Here is a 15,201-nt window from a genome sequence, read left to right on the forward strand (position 1 = left end):
GAGGGGACCATAAGAAACTCGATTTGGTAGGAAAAGAGCAAGAGAAAGACGGGGTTTTTTTGCTTCATTACCCAGCAGATAAAGCGTTCACAAAAGCAGAGGAAGATAAAGAAATCCTTTTCCAGTAAGAGCAAATGTTTACCCTGCACGATGCAAACTGGCCCCAGGTAATCCCAGGTTTAACGATATGGTTTAATACCACGGAAAAGGGACTCTTTTGTGTTTCTCAGGCTGTCACCCGGAGATGTCCTACCCACCGGGGGATTCCCTTCGGGTATCCGGAGATATCCTGGTCACAGCAGTGACACTTTTAAAATGTGTTGTGAAACATGTCTTCTATATAAATATTTCTTTTTTCAAGCGTGTTGTGAATTTTTATATAATTATTTACGTAAGCCTCGGTGCCCCAGCGCTGGCAGAGGCCGCCGGGGAAGGGACAGCAGTAACTGAGGAACGAGCAACATGATACCTGGTCTGAATCACGCCCTGCTTTTGTGGCTGCAGGATTTTGCGAGGATGGAGGTGGGGTTGGTATGCTCGATAATCCCCGGAAAATTTCCCCACCTTGGAAACATTCCCACTTTTATAACCTCCGCACATCTCCCTGCCTCCTCCAGGTAGGACATCGGGTGAGTGATGGAGGGTGAGCCACAGGCGCTCTCACCTCCATGGTCCTTCTCCTGGTGATGGCAATCTGGGTCTTGGAAAGGTCTTTTTATGACCATGAGGGATGAATAATTACTAGCAGGATCTTCATCCACCTCCTAGAGCTCGTTACTGCTCCAGCTCTTTTCCCCATGGGACAGCAGGACAGGGACAGCTCACAGGAGATGCTGGCACCTTCTCGCCACCATTCAAGTGAGCACAATGGATTTTAATCAGCACCATGAAGCTCTGCAGCTCTTCACTGTGGACTTTGGTTCCTGTTAACTCATTTTTTAGATTTTGACGAGTTCTTGCGCAAAATCTTCCACGCACACTCTAGTGAGTTTTTGCATTCAACTTTCCGTGTTCACGACCTCTTCTGTGCCCCCCGCTTCAGACATGGCGTGGACCTTCTGCAGGAGATTTTCTTTCTCCTAATGACATTTTTCACCCTGCTGTTTAGCTCTGGCTGCCTTTTTACGGCCTTTTTGAATTAGTGCTTTGCTTTTGCATCTGCAGTCCACTTCCACTCTGCAAACATTTCGTCCTTCTGTTCATCTGCTTAATTCTGAGGAGCTTCCTCATTTCTCTCTGATTTCCCTTTTTGCAGTTAAACATCACAGCAGTAGCTTTTTTTTTTCATTGCAAATACTTTACAATCACTGAATCTCCTCTGCTAAATCCATACTACTTGCTAACCATGGCCGGGCAGGGGTTTAACCTCTACCAGCTCAAACCCATCAAAATTGTGCCCAAGCATGGTCAGCCCAATAGGTTGGCCATACGGTTGTCCTCTCCAAGGATCGAGCACGCACTCAGGGCTAGATCAGGAGGGATTTCAGGACCTGAGAGCTTTAAAGGCTTTTACAGAGGTTGAACTGCTGTGGACTTCTGTGAGGAAAAGCCCAGAGCACCTTGCAGCAGACACATCCAGTGGATCAGCTCTACCTGTGACTGTCTCAATAAGACAGGAAATTATATTGTCTCAAAAGCCAGTGTTGTTGCAGAAAAATGCCTCTTTCAAATATATCATGGTCTGGGCCAGAATACAGGAGATCTCACCACCATTGACATCTTCCCAGGGCAAGGCTGGTGGAGATAGTGAGGGCCTGACTGAAATGGTCATCCTGAGGGACCCTCCTGGACACACACAAGGTTCTGGGACAACCAGAGTTGGTGGGAACCAAGGGGTGTTTCAGACAGGAGCACGTTTCCATGGACATTTCTAGTCTGGGGTTTGGCTTTTTGCCCAGTAGAGACAGTGTGGTCACCCTGCTTAGGGATGACGGTGCCCTCTGACCACGCTCCTCCAGGGACAACCTCTCCGGACGGCTGCTCCAGCCAGCAGACTCTGGGCAGGCAGTGACTTTTCCCCACACATAGCCTCAGCCTAATTAGTCTAGGAGGAATATTTGTTCTGGCTTTGCCCAGAGCAGCTGGCTGTGGGCCAGGACATTTTAACTTCCCAGCCTGAGCCCTGGAAAGCCGCCGGTCAGGCTGTCACAGCACAACAAATACCTTGCCCTGACCCTGTCCATCACAGCTTGGCTGTTCCAAGCTCGGCAGCAGCACCAGGAGCTCATGCGTGGCTGCTACAGAAGAAGAGGAAAACCTAAGGAGAAGCATCCTCAACTTCTAGTGGTCCAGGACCCACGAAATCAGTTAGGTTGATGGCGTATCTGCACCCCTCAGCCAAGTGGTAGCCCTTTTTCCCAGGAAAGGTTGAAATCTTTAAATGTAAAGGATGTAAAAGCACTGTCTCGTGTGACTGTACCGAAGACTTGGTGCAAAAATGTCATGAGGAACTGCAGATGCCCTCGGTACGAAGCCAGCCCCCTTTTTCCAGAGCGAATGGTCTATAACTCCTTGCCTGTCTGAGCACATATCAAGAGACGAGAATCCCAGATGGATATCTTGGGATTCCTCAGAGCTGAACACCTTTCCTAACCACTCAGCTTTCCGACTTCATGGAGAAAAAAGGATGAGGACATCTCCTTTCTCCCCGAAATCCCGTTCCCTATCACCAGCTTGCTTCATTGCTCCATGTGGCCTGAGGTTTTGAATGTAATCCAGGCAGAAAGCAAAAATGGAAATTCCCCTGAGTATGGGGGGGAAGGAGGATGGAGAGTGAATGGGTTCTGATCTCATGGTAGCGGTGAGGCAGCTCCCTCTCCCCAGCTGTGGATGAAGCAGCCTGGATTGTGCTGGTTGAGAAGCCGCAGGGACCACCGGGACACAAAGCCCAGGGCAGGCTGACCTGACGGGTCTCATCTCACCAGGCTTTACTCCTCAAGCATCGGAAATGCAGAGGTGGAAAGGGTCTGAAGTGACGTGCCTGAGGTCATAGGGCGCCAGAGTCAGGATGACACCCTGGGTCCCTGATCCAGCATCTTATGGTCAAGATCATGGGCAACCAGGAGAAGGAGGACAAGGACTGTGGGATCTCTGGCTGTGCTGGTGGGAGGATGGTGGGACAGGTAGCCACGTGCCTTACAGCAATGCCCAGTTCACATGCTCCGTGTGGAGCTGTAGAAGCTGGAGGCATTATCACAAGTGGATTCTCTAAGGTCTAATATGGGTTTCTACTTGTCTTGTCCCCCTTGGAGGGGTCATTCAGGGTCTGTTTCCTTCCTCTTCCACATGCTGGTGAGAACATCAGTGTCTCTGGGCTTCTCACCTTCCTCTAGGTCTGACAAAATGAGCCACCATGCTCAGAAGTGATTCATCCCATAGAAGCACACTCCAGTGTGCTCACAAGCACCCATTTTATTAGAAAATCCACCATCATGCCCCTCCAAAATCAAACACAACTGCCTTCAAGAGCACAAAAGCTTTTTTCTGCATGTTTTGTTCCTGGGTTCTCTCTATCTTCTCATCCCAGAGTTATTCCCATATTTTCTAGGCATCCCTTGTCCACACGGGGGCCAAAAAGCTAAAACTTCAGGAACCAGCACTACCCAATCTGTGAACTGGAACAAGCACACCAAAGCCAGCAGCTCCTCTCCATCCCGTGGGTGGATACCTCGTGTCAGAGATGCCAGTGGTATCTTCCAGGCTCCATGGTAGGCAGAGCAGGGACTTCTGATCCAGATTTCATCTCCATTTTTTTGCTGTTCTCTGGCATCACGACTCACTTTCCGCAGAGAGAAACCCTTCTCAGTGGAACGTGAAAAGAGAAATACTTGGCTTTACATGCGTTGTTGGCACACCTGTGTGAACTATTTCTAATGTACTGGTATTTCCCCAGTGCTCCCACCGTCACCGATTGTGGGAGGTCATTGTATAACCCCGAGCCTTGTCCCCAAATATTCAGAAATCGCTAGCTGATGCCCTTTGTGGCATCAAGTGCTTGTGTTGTCCTCTGAAAACAAGCCTCAGCGCTGGGTGAATGGGTAAGCCAAGCAAGGTCCTTCCTGAGCCAAAGGGAAAGGGAACCAGGCAAATTCTGAGGGGTGCTTAGACCTGCTCAGCACACGTTGGCCAAGATGAAAAGAGAAATCGGAAGAGATGGGGAGGGAGGAATGAGAGAAATGTTTGCAGCACGTTGGACCACGGAGAAGGATGTGTGGCACCTGATTCCCAAGCATCAAAGGAAAGGCCAAGGGAAGGGAAACAGCCAGTTCCAGGGTGATTTCCCAACGGAAAAAACACCTGAGCCTGACGTTGCATCCAGCCATGGTACCATGGAGAACTGGAGAAGGGATCAAAACCCGGATCCCATAGAGGGCAGGGCAGAGCTGCATTCATAGAATCACAGAAGGGTTTGGGTGGGAAGGGACCTTCAAAGCCCACCCAGTCCAACCCCCCTGCCAGGAGCAGGGACATCTCCAACCACATCAGGTTGCTCACAGCCCCGGCCAACCTGGCCTGGAATGTTTCCAGGGATGGGGCATCCACCGCTTCTCTGGGCAACCTGGGACACTGCTCCACCACCTTCACTGTAAAATGTTTTTTCCTTATGTCCAGTCTGAACCTCCCCTCTTTTAGTTTTCATGCTCCTTGTGCGGGGGGGGGTTGGACTGGATGGCCTTTAAAGGTCCTTTCCAACCCAAACTGGTTTATGATTTTATGATTCCTGCAACGCGCTTTGCTCCAAGCACCACAAAATTAGCAGAACTCAGAGCTGCGGTGCCCGTGGCTAGGTGCTCAGCGCCAACACGTAGGCACAGGAGGTCCCACACATGCTCCCGACCTTCTTGGAGAAGCAGCCAGCCCTGCTGAAGGGCCATTTTTACCCTTTCTGACCTCTTTGCACCACTTGATCCCGATTCCCATCAACTCCTGAGTCCTGCCCAGATCAAGGTGCTCAAATATATTTATTTGTAGCCGTGATTTTTAACCCCAGGGTTGCAAAGGGCAGCAGAACAGAGCGATCTAGTGTGAACGTACACGATTTTGGACCCGGTCCCAGCAGGGCAGGATGTGTCCGTGCCCTCAAGGCTGGCAGCTCCTATCTCTGGCGCGGCCCAGGGTCGCTTGGCCCTGGATGCGGCTTCGCGGAGCTGAAATATTTCTGTGCTTTGCAGCCCGGCAGGGCTTTGCCCACGGTTGTTCTTCTGCACGTTATCTCAGCCCAGCTCCCTGCGGCTGGACCGGCCCTTATCTCCCCACAAACACTCTCCCTGTGCTCATAAACTGGGAGCACTTTTGAACTGGGAGCACATCCCTTCCCTGCCAGTCGTTTTCGCAGGCCGGGTGAGCGTGGTGGCACGAAGAGGAGATTTGGGACAGTAAATGCATGGTTGCACCCATTTTTCCTCTATTTTTTTTTTGCCTTTTCTCTTACTGGGAGGCAATTTTTCTCAGCCTGGACGCATTGGGAGGGATGGGAGAGGTGAGTCAGGAGGTATTTCTGAAGGAGAGGGACCTCCCCAACGTGTGTGGAGCGATGAAGGGCTCGGTGGGTCTCTCCCCTTATCCGTCGTGGGTGAAGGGTGCGAGATGACCCCGAAGGCGCTGAGCCAAGCAGCCCTGGAGGGCAGGCACAGGCTGGAGCCAGCGGCCGCTGGGAACGGGACTGTTTGGGCTAAGGGAGAGGCTGATTAGAGCCGCTCAAGGCCCGCAGAAAGCTGACCTCGCTGCAACAGCGAGGGTGAGGAGCTGGAGCAGAGGGCCTGGCTTGGACATCCCACCACATGAGATTCACTCTGCCCCCGATTGCTGAGGCCAAGCAGATCAGCATCTGTTTTTTTTACTGTGATTGCTGGAGACTTAGTGATTTTAAGGCATTTATGGTTTCCTGAGGCCCCATCCAAGCCTTGGTCAGCAATGCTTTCTGGGAACCAGGTGACTGGTGGGCCTCTGCCTCCCCCAAACCTGCCTGGGACCCCCCAAAGCACGACTACCCAAGCACTGGTGGCACTTTGTGCCTGAAGCCACATGGCTGACAGCCATCGTCTCCTCTGAACATCTCCCAGGAAAGCATCCAGCTTCAGTCCTTTGACTCTCCCACCCGGAGCAACCTTCCTTGCCCCACTGCCTTCTTCACCCCACGTCCGTGGTGTCGGTAAGGTGTGAGGTGCCCTTGTGGGACAGAAAGTAGAAGTGAAAAAGAAAGTAGGTGCCCCTTCATGCTGCAAATCCTTCTCCAACCTTCACTTAACTGAGTAGTTTCTCCCCAGCCCAGTATTTCACTTGCTTTTTCCCCAAACCAGATGCAACCTTGGCTCTTTGTGCTCAGCCTTTGACTTAAGCCACTGGTCTCCAAAATTGGTCCAACCGGGGAGGATAATTGCCATCCATGGCAGCAGCCACAGAGGTGTCTGGGGAGGAAGTACCTAAAGCGAGGTGGGCGTGAGAGGCATTTCTGTGCTGTGTACGGATCCGTGTACCACACCCATCCTTCCAGCTGAAACTCCATCCTCATCCTCATCCTCCCCTTCTGCAAGGGGAAGATGTTCTGAGCAAACATCCTCCAGAACCGTGGATATGAGAACTGGGACTTAATTCTCTCAAAAGCTTCAGGGCTGATGTTTTCCACAGCCTGGAGAACATCTTTAAGGTGATTGGGATGGTGAACCTGTGTAAGTACGGATCCCTGTCCGGGGTGAGGAGGCATCAGCAGGTTTCAGCTGATGGCCTAGCTGGCCTGGTTTCAGCAGGTAAATGTCAACCATGAGAGTGTGAAAGGAGCCTCTAGCATCAGAGAGAGGATACTTCCAAAAGACAGCTGATGCCCTCTCCAGCGATGCAAGGTAAATTGTCCTCTGGAGGTAGCTGGTTCTCCCCACAGTCTATAGAAGCATCCTCGAAACTCAAACATGAACCTTTTAAAACACATCTGGACTCATCAAACCAAAATTAGGCACCTAGGATGGATGCTCACCTGACAGACTCTCCGTCAGGAGGGATGTAGGTTCTTCCCAGTCTTGGGCTCTACAAACCGTGCCTGTGCTGGTTCTCCAAACCTGTTGGAAGCTGGCCTATCTCCAAGCGGAGAAGATTGAGCAGCCACCGTGCCCAGATGTTTCTGCCCCTCCCTGACCTCGCAAGAGCACTGATGTCTCTGCCAGCTCTGCTAACATCTGGACTTTGCTTTCCTGCAGAAGCACCCGCTTCAGAGGACAGAAGTTCATCCGCCTTGGCCAGAGCTTTTATCTCCGATCTAATGACAAACACATGGCGCTCATCCTCCACAGCATGTCTGGAGATTGTCTGGATTTACTGGGGAGGGAGGAGGAGGGTGACAAGCTCATCATGACCTCATAGGGCCACCGTGCAGAGCGAAGCAGCCCTGCTTGGAGCCCCGATGTGTGCTGCGGTGGGTGAGAGAAAGCCTTGTATAAGTGCTTGGAAAGAGCTGACAATAGAAGCCCCTCCACCTTGCAAGGGAGTAGACAGAGCCCAGGACAAGCGCGTCCTCATTGCACCAAACTGTGGCCTCAAGGACTTTCCTGGTCATCTCCCAGGCACAGGAGAGAAGACTCCCACCTTCTCACACGAGTGGATAGGTTTTATTTCCTAAGGGTGTCCTCTCCTTCCTTCCCTTCCACAGAATGGATGAGGCTAGCAGGGACTTCTGGAGACCATCTAGTCCAACCACGTGATCAAGCAGGGTGACCAGGAGCAGGATTTTGAGCATCTACAAGGATGGAGACACCACAACCTCAACAGGCAACCTGTGCCAGTGTTTGACCACCCTCACAGTAGCAAAATAATTTTGTTATGTTTAAACAGCATTTCTTGTATTTCAGTTGGTGCCCATTGCCTCCTGCCCTGCCACTGACCACCAACCAGAAGAGCCTGGCTCCATTTTATTTATTCCCAACCTATCAGGTATTTACATGCATGATAAGATCCCCCCCTGAGCCTTCTCATCTCCAGGCTGAGCAGTCCCAGCCCTCTCAGCCTGTCCTCGTACAAAAGATGCTCCATTACTTCCATCATCCTCATGGCCCTTCACTGGCCTCACCACAGTATGTTCATGTCCTTCTCCTGATGGAGGGCCCCAGAAGGCCACCAGGACACCCAAGCTCTGCAGAAGTTTTTTCCAGCCATTCAGCACCCAGTCTGTGTTGGTGCCTGGGCTTAGTCCTCCCAGGGTCAGGACTTTCCATTTCCATTTATTGAACCGCATGCGGTTCCTCACTGCCCCTTTCTCCATCTTGGCCAGGTTGCTCTGGATGGGAGCATGTCCCTCGGGTGTATCAGCCACTCCTCCCAGTTTCCTATCACTTTTCCTTTTGTCAGGGCTTCCTAAAGGACAGGAAACCACAAGGTACACATGGACTGGCAGGTCAGGGGACTTTCCAGCCAGGACCCATCCCACCGTCCCCAGGAGAGGTGCTTAGGGCAGACCTGGAGAGGGCACAGTCAGGGGAAGCTCCCAGCAAGTTCATGGTGATGAGGCAGATCTGAGGACAAGACGGAGCATCCATCCATCCATGGGAGCCCATGGCCTGAGCTGGGCCATGTTGGGGCTGGAGATGCCTATGGTGTCATTGGGACAGGGACTGATGGTCCAGGTCTGAGCTGAAAAGGGGATCCTGGGCCCATGGGCAGGACAGGGAGAGGCCCCAAGGCAAGCTGGGCAGGAAAATTAAAGTGAATTTGTGTCTGCAGCACTCATTTCTTCTCTCTCACACGGGAGGACTCATCACGAGGAGAAGCGAGCAGAGAGGATGGATGGTGCAGGATGGACACGGACGTGGTGTGGGTCTCTTGAAGACTTGGCTAATGAGCGTTGGTCATGTGATCATAACAGCTGAGAGGTTGGGGGGGGGCAAGAAGAGATTTGCCCTCCTGGTTTGGGCCACATAAAGTTTCACAGAGGCTTTGTCTCAGTTTCTCCACTCCTGGAGCACCACGTCCAGCTGAGGTGAGAGTGGCTCCATGCAAAAGACCCCATGGCCCAAGGTGATGGAGGTCTTGTTTCTCTTAGGAATTTTCCATTTTCTTTAGACCTTTGTCTTGCAAACACTTCCCCTCCTTAGCAGGTGGTCGGCACCATCAGAGAGAAGGATTCATCTCAGCCAGGACCTTGGGGTGGTCCCACCCTGTCTGTTCTCCAGCCGCGACACCCGGGAGAGCTCTGGGCAGGCTACAAGGGATGAAAGCGGTTTGGTTCCCCGTTGCCCTTGTATGGGAATTTGGATGGAAACAAATGTGTGAGAAGCTCGCCAAAAGGAAATACTCCGCGGGAGATGTCAAAGCAGATTTTAATAACTGTATACAAACCGCCCAGCAGCCGAGAGCGGGAATAAAGAGGGAAATAACTATAGAAAAGGGCAGGTTTACTATTTAAAACTTTCTGAATCACTCCCACCCAAAAGAACAATCAACCCTTACTCATTCTACTCAAAAATAGAGACCTTTGGGAGTCTGCAGGACAGGGCTGCATCATCCCGCGCTGGAGCAGGTGGGACATGTGGTGTGTGTAAGAGGGATCTTCCCAAATCCGGGATGGAGTCTGTGTCCTTGTGGTACCCACATGCTTCTCAGGGACAAGGTTTTTCTTCTCGGTGGCATCCCTCCACAGCAGGGATGTCCTGCTGACTCCTCTCGGCTTGAAGAGCAGAGGTCCTGGGCACGAGGGCTGGGGAGGGCTGCTCCAGCTGAATTTAGAGAGGAGACCTGTCTAGTGTCTTCTCCAGGACCACGCAGATTTTAACACTGAACAATTCCCAAAGCTTGGCTGAGGCCTCTGGTTTTCTTGCTTGCCTTGGCGTAGGGCCATCGAGTGAGTCATGAACCTCTTGCTGTTTGTTTAATGTACCAATTCTGGCCCTATTGAATCTCTAGGAGGAAAGTTAATTCGTAAGCCCAATCAATATCAACTGCCTGAGGAGGAGGAGGAAGAGAAGGGGAAACCAGTCAGTTCAATGTAACCACCACACCATTGAGCCATTTCACGTTGCCTGCTGGTGTGAACGCGTCTTCCTCGCTCAACAGTCCTAGGACCTACGTTACAGTCCTAGGACCTACGTGGACATTATTGTCCTCTCCAGGCTCTGCGTGATGCCTACAGAGACTTTCCAGGGGCGCAAGGGAGGAACACAACCCTCTGGAGACATCTGCTTGGAAGATGTCCAAAGAGATCAGCCTGCCTGTACACAGGTCCCAACAGGGACGTCCCTGAAGAGCAAGTTGGTGACGCCTCTACTTCCTGAGAGATCTCCTGTGTTAACACCTGGCAAGCGATGGGCGTGCAGAGGAGGGAGGAGCGGGACCGGTCTGCTGAAATGCAGAGCACGGAAGAGGGAGAAGAGCCAACGGAGGAACACGTCCAGAGCCGGCAGGGTGGGAGCCAAGCCCTTGAGCTGTCCTGGTTGTTTGCAGACATAAAAACCTTGTGCACACATGCCCACTACAGAGGTAAGTGCTATCTCTGGAGGTTGTGAACCACCCACCTAGGAATGGCCAAAATGGATCATTGCTGTGTCAACCCATGGGCCGGATGGTACCTCTTAAAATACCAGAGATGGGGGCGTTTGAACACCCACCCAGGAGGACATCAGTGGGATGCAGGTCAGCCCTTACACAGGGACTGAGCAGAGAGGCGCGTTCAGGCCTGCCGAGGTGAGATGTGGCTGTGAGGTGTGTCATGCCCAAAGGTCTTGGTTAGCCAAGAGTTGTTTGCACCTGCTCTTATCCCAGTGAGGAAAACCGGCATTTCCTCTTCTGTCTGTGTTAAAAACCAGATGTCGAGTTGCCCCGGAAAAAGAGATTTAATGATGTGCTTAATTGGAGCTGCCTGGTCGCTGCCTGTCCCCTTGGCCTCTGGAAGATGAGGTCCTGTTGACCGCTAATACTTTGTGCTCAGAGCCACGCGTCTCAGGAATGGAGTCCACCTCAAAATGTTTTAGAGAAGATCCCATGGCTCTTTCCCCAACCTCTCTGCTGAGATGAGCTGATTTGGACCAAATGGGTCCAAGTCCACCAGCTACTCCAGTTGCAGCTGGTTTTGAAGGCCACGTAGGGCCTTCATCTCCTCCTCCAACGGAGATTCGACACACAGCCCAGTCACATCCCTGTGTGGGAGATTCTCCTCGAACCTTCCTGGAAACCCCACCAGCTTCTCATCCATCGTTCCTGTTATTTTTCTTGTTGTATTTTAATCCCATGTTTGTTATTGTTCAGTTTTCCTTTGAATAATTTTTTTCTGAGGATCCAAAAATAGACAATCATTCCAGATAATAAGAGGAAGGAAATGAGAATGCCTAGGATTACTGGATATATTAAATTAAACCTATTCCACAAGTTTTTTTTTCTGTTTCTGCTGAAGACTCATCTGGGTCTTTATCCCTTAAGTTTATGTTAGAGCGGCTGCCACCCTGCTGGGATCAGGGATCTTGGTTTGACGTGCATGGACAGAGAGGAACCCAGCCACCGGCGGCTCCCAGCCTGAAAAAAAAGGCTTTAAAATGTTCTATATCTGCCATTCCCTGAGCATGGTGCTGGGTCTAAGCTGTCTGGCAGTGCCCAGAGGGAAAAAAAAATGAAGAGAAGAGAAGAGAAGAGAAGAGAAGAGAAGAGAAGAGAAGAGAAGAGAAGAGAAGAGAAGAGAAGAGGAAGAGAAGAGAAGAGAAGAGAAGAGAAGAGAAGAGAAGAGAAGAGAAGAGAAGAGAAGAGAAGAGAAGAGAAGAGAAGAGAAGAGAAGAGAAGAGAAGAGAAGAGAAGAGAAGAGAAGAGAAGAGAAGAGAAGAGAAGAGAAGAGAAGAGAAGAGAAGAGAAGAGAGTAAAATAAAATAAAATAAAATCTTACTTGCGGGAAGAACGATGAAAAAATATACACATTAGAGAGGCTGACACCTTGCAAAAAGGTAACACACAGCACACCGGAGCGGTGTTGTGAGTTAAGTCACCCGCCGCTGCCGGCACTGCCTGCCGGCACACGCAAGCGCGCACGGGGAACAAGCTGATCTTGTTTGCCATCCAAGTCCCCTCCTCCCTCCCCGACGATGAGCAGAACTTCACTGTCACCTTGGTTTTGCAACACATCCCCAACGGGACAGACCTGCTTGAATATTTTTGGGTTGGGCAGGTCTCGGGTGATGCGGGTAGCGCAGGACGGGGAGGTTGAGTGCAGGAGGACCCTGCCTGCTGATCCAGGAGGCTTCACCCACAGCAGACGTGGGGTACAACACTCCATTTGAGGGTCCTGGAGAGTTTTCTAGGTTACTTAGATGGAAACTGAGCATTCAGTCTTTTGTGCAACTGGGGAAACTGAGGCACGGATTGGGAGTCATCACAGCATCACCCCGGGAGCTCCTTGGTCCAACATCCCACTCCCAGCAGCGATGGGTGCACACCTCCTTGCTCAGAACGGTCTTAAACCCCCTCCAAGGATGGACGTGACCTCCACATCAGCATCTCCTGAGCATCCATGAACATCTCCCAGCCACGCTCCTCTGCCAGGTGGGCACCCAAATACCACCCTTCCTCCCTGCAGCACCCAAAACCCCAAATACAACGCTCAAAGCCCACCATGTTGAAAAACAAGGTGCAGCAACCGTGCCCAGGTTTGCCCAAACCCAGACAGTTGATGACCGGGACCCCCCGGGATTGTATTTTCCTTGTTATGGTTTCACCTCGGTGTTTGTACAAAAAGTCTGGGCACAGGGTCTGCTGTGAGGTTTGTTTAGAAGACGCTGCCAAGGGTAATGCTGCTCTCAGTGCCACTGCATGAGGACCGTGCCCCTGCAAAAACTGAGTCCCTCCTGGGAAGTTATTCCTGTCCCATTCCTTATCCCGGGGCACCAAACTGGTCCCAGTCCCCTAATTTTTGCTGCTATAGGGGTCGTAACCCAAAGCAAACCCCATAGCGAACCCTGAGGGGGTTTGCTGGAGCTCCGAGCCCTTCTCTTCTTGCAGAAAAGGGGATGTGAGGGGTTTTCTGATGGATTAGGTGGGAGGAAAAGGATGGGAATCATCCTCATTTGAGGATGGAGGGCGTGAAATGGTCACTCCACAGGGATACTCCCAGTAGAGCCTTTAGTGAGTCATGGCAAGCAGCGCAGAATAACGTGTTTTCCATAAATCAAGGAGTATGAATATCAGGAATATCTCCAAAATCTTCATATCAAATGTTATCAGCACGTTTGGTTTAGCTGAGTAGAAACCTCTAGCTCTGGTGGGGTTTTTTGCCCACCTGTAAGTGATGGAAGAGAAAACTTGTCTCTGAATTTCATCTTGTTTCTGTAATCCTGCTCTTTCACAGGAAAAAAAAAAAGCTTCTTTAAAAGAAAGAGATAAATTATTGGAATAAAAAAAAACCCCGCTTGGGATGCAACTTCCGCTTTCGCCCTCTTCAACAACATGGCATGGTCTTCTGAGAAGCAGAACCGAAAGGGAGAAGCAAGGACATGTGAGTTGCTCCACAGAGAAAACTTCGTCGATGGTGCTGGACATGAAACAGATTTTTTTTTTTTCCTACAATGAATGTCCAGTTTGGTCGCCTTTGCAGTGGAGGGGACAGAGCACTGTGGCTTAAATATTTGCTGTGGTGCTTGAGCGTGATGGACCTACCTGTAGGCGAAGGAGAACCAGCCCAAGAGTTGAGTGCGTCCTTGAGCGCTCCCAGCAAGCGAATGGTCCATGCTCTGAGTTTTAATTCCTGGGAGATGTTGGTCCCTATGGGAGGTGCCTTTTTCCTGGATGTTATTTTGGCTGCTCAAGAGTCCCCACCGCATCTTCACAAGACTTGGCAAGGAGATGGACATCTTGAGTCAACAACATTGCATTTAATGGTGTTAACGAGCGAAAAGAGCAAGGACAGATGTAAAACTTCTCATTACAGAAAGGCACAGACTAATTGCACGGATTGAAAATTGCACGTCCATCCAGCTGGGAGATTTGAGCTGTGGCTTGGAAGTCCCAAGTGAACTCACCGCACACAAAATCCCTTATCCTTTGTTGCAGGACCAAGCATGGTGTTCCTGGGGAATCATAGAATCATAGAATGGTTAGAGATAGAAGGGACTTTTAAAGCCCACCCAGCCCAACCCCCCTGCAAGGAGCAGGGACATGTCCAGCCAGATCAGGTTGCTCAGAGCCCCGGCCAACCTGGCCTTGAAGCAACAAGAAGTTGCACCAACAAGGAGTTGTAATGGAAAGCATTGAATTTGCAGTGCACAAAACTGCTGGGTTCCTGGTGACTCACACCCAGTCGGGTGAGAAATTTGCCTGTCTCCCCCTCGTGCTGCCCCAACCCATCTATAAGACCCAAGTGGCCACCAGGCAGGTGACAATCTGTGCTCCTGCAGGAGCACGTGGTGGCAAGTTGGGACACTTGTGTTTGACCCTGGTTTACGGTGATTGACCATGATCATGAAGCGCCTCAGGTTGACCCACACCCAAGATGCTGGTTTTCAACCTTAAAATAGCTATTTTCACCCTACGAATGTGCCTGGGTGCATGGCCCTGCTGGGATGACAGTACCCAAAAAGCAAGCATCTCCATCAACATTTCCGCCCTTCAACCCTGGTTGTAGCTGGGGGGGCAATCGTTTCCCAGAGGAAACTGTCCGGCTGGAGAGCTGCCTCTGGTCCAAACGCCAAAGCAAACAAGCTGTCGAGGAAACAGCAATGAGTCGAGGAAAGTTATTTTGAATCTTTCCCGGATGGGAAATACCAAAACGTATCTGCAGGTCTCGTGTACTTTGACCTCTGTATTCCTCCCTGTGTATGCAGCCCGGAAAGTGGAGGAGTCTGGAGGTGGTGAGCCAAAGGGACACCGTGTGCTCCTCCATTGCCCCCTGGGCAGCTGGCAGCGTGTCCAGATCCTGCAGGTCTCCATGGGGATCTGAGCCTGCTTTTGGACATCCTTTTATTACCACCTGATATCTGGGGCTAAGGGCAGACGCCAGCTCTCCCAGCACGAGGATGGTGGATTTCCATGCTGGTTTGCACCTCTGTTCCATATCATGGTCTCCCATCATGGGGGATGGGGACGATGGGTGTTTATGAAGGGCTGTGTTGGTGAGAAGACCAAGATGGTCATCGCTGTGCTGATCCTCAGGAGCTCAGGGCTCTACCAGGATAGGAAGAGCCACAGAGGGGTAAAAACCCAAAAGGACTACAGGATCTGCTGGCATGGGATGGAGGAGAAGGAGCTGGA

Source organism: Chlamydotis macqueenii, chromosome 1 (assembly GCF_036417535.1).
Source record: "Chlamydotis macqueenii isolate bChlMac1 chromosome 1, bChlMac1.mat, whole genome shotgun sequence".
Classification (NCBI taxonomy): Eukaryota; Metazoa; Chordata; class Aves; order Otidiformes; family Otididae; genus Chlamydotis; species Chlamydotis macqueenii.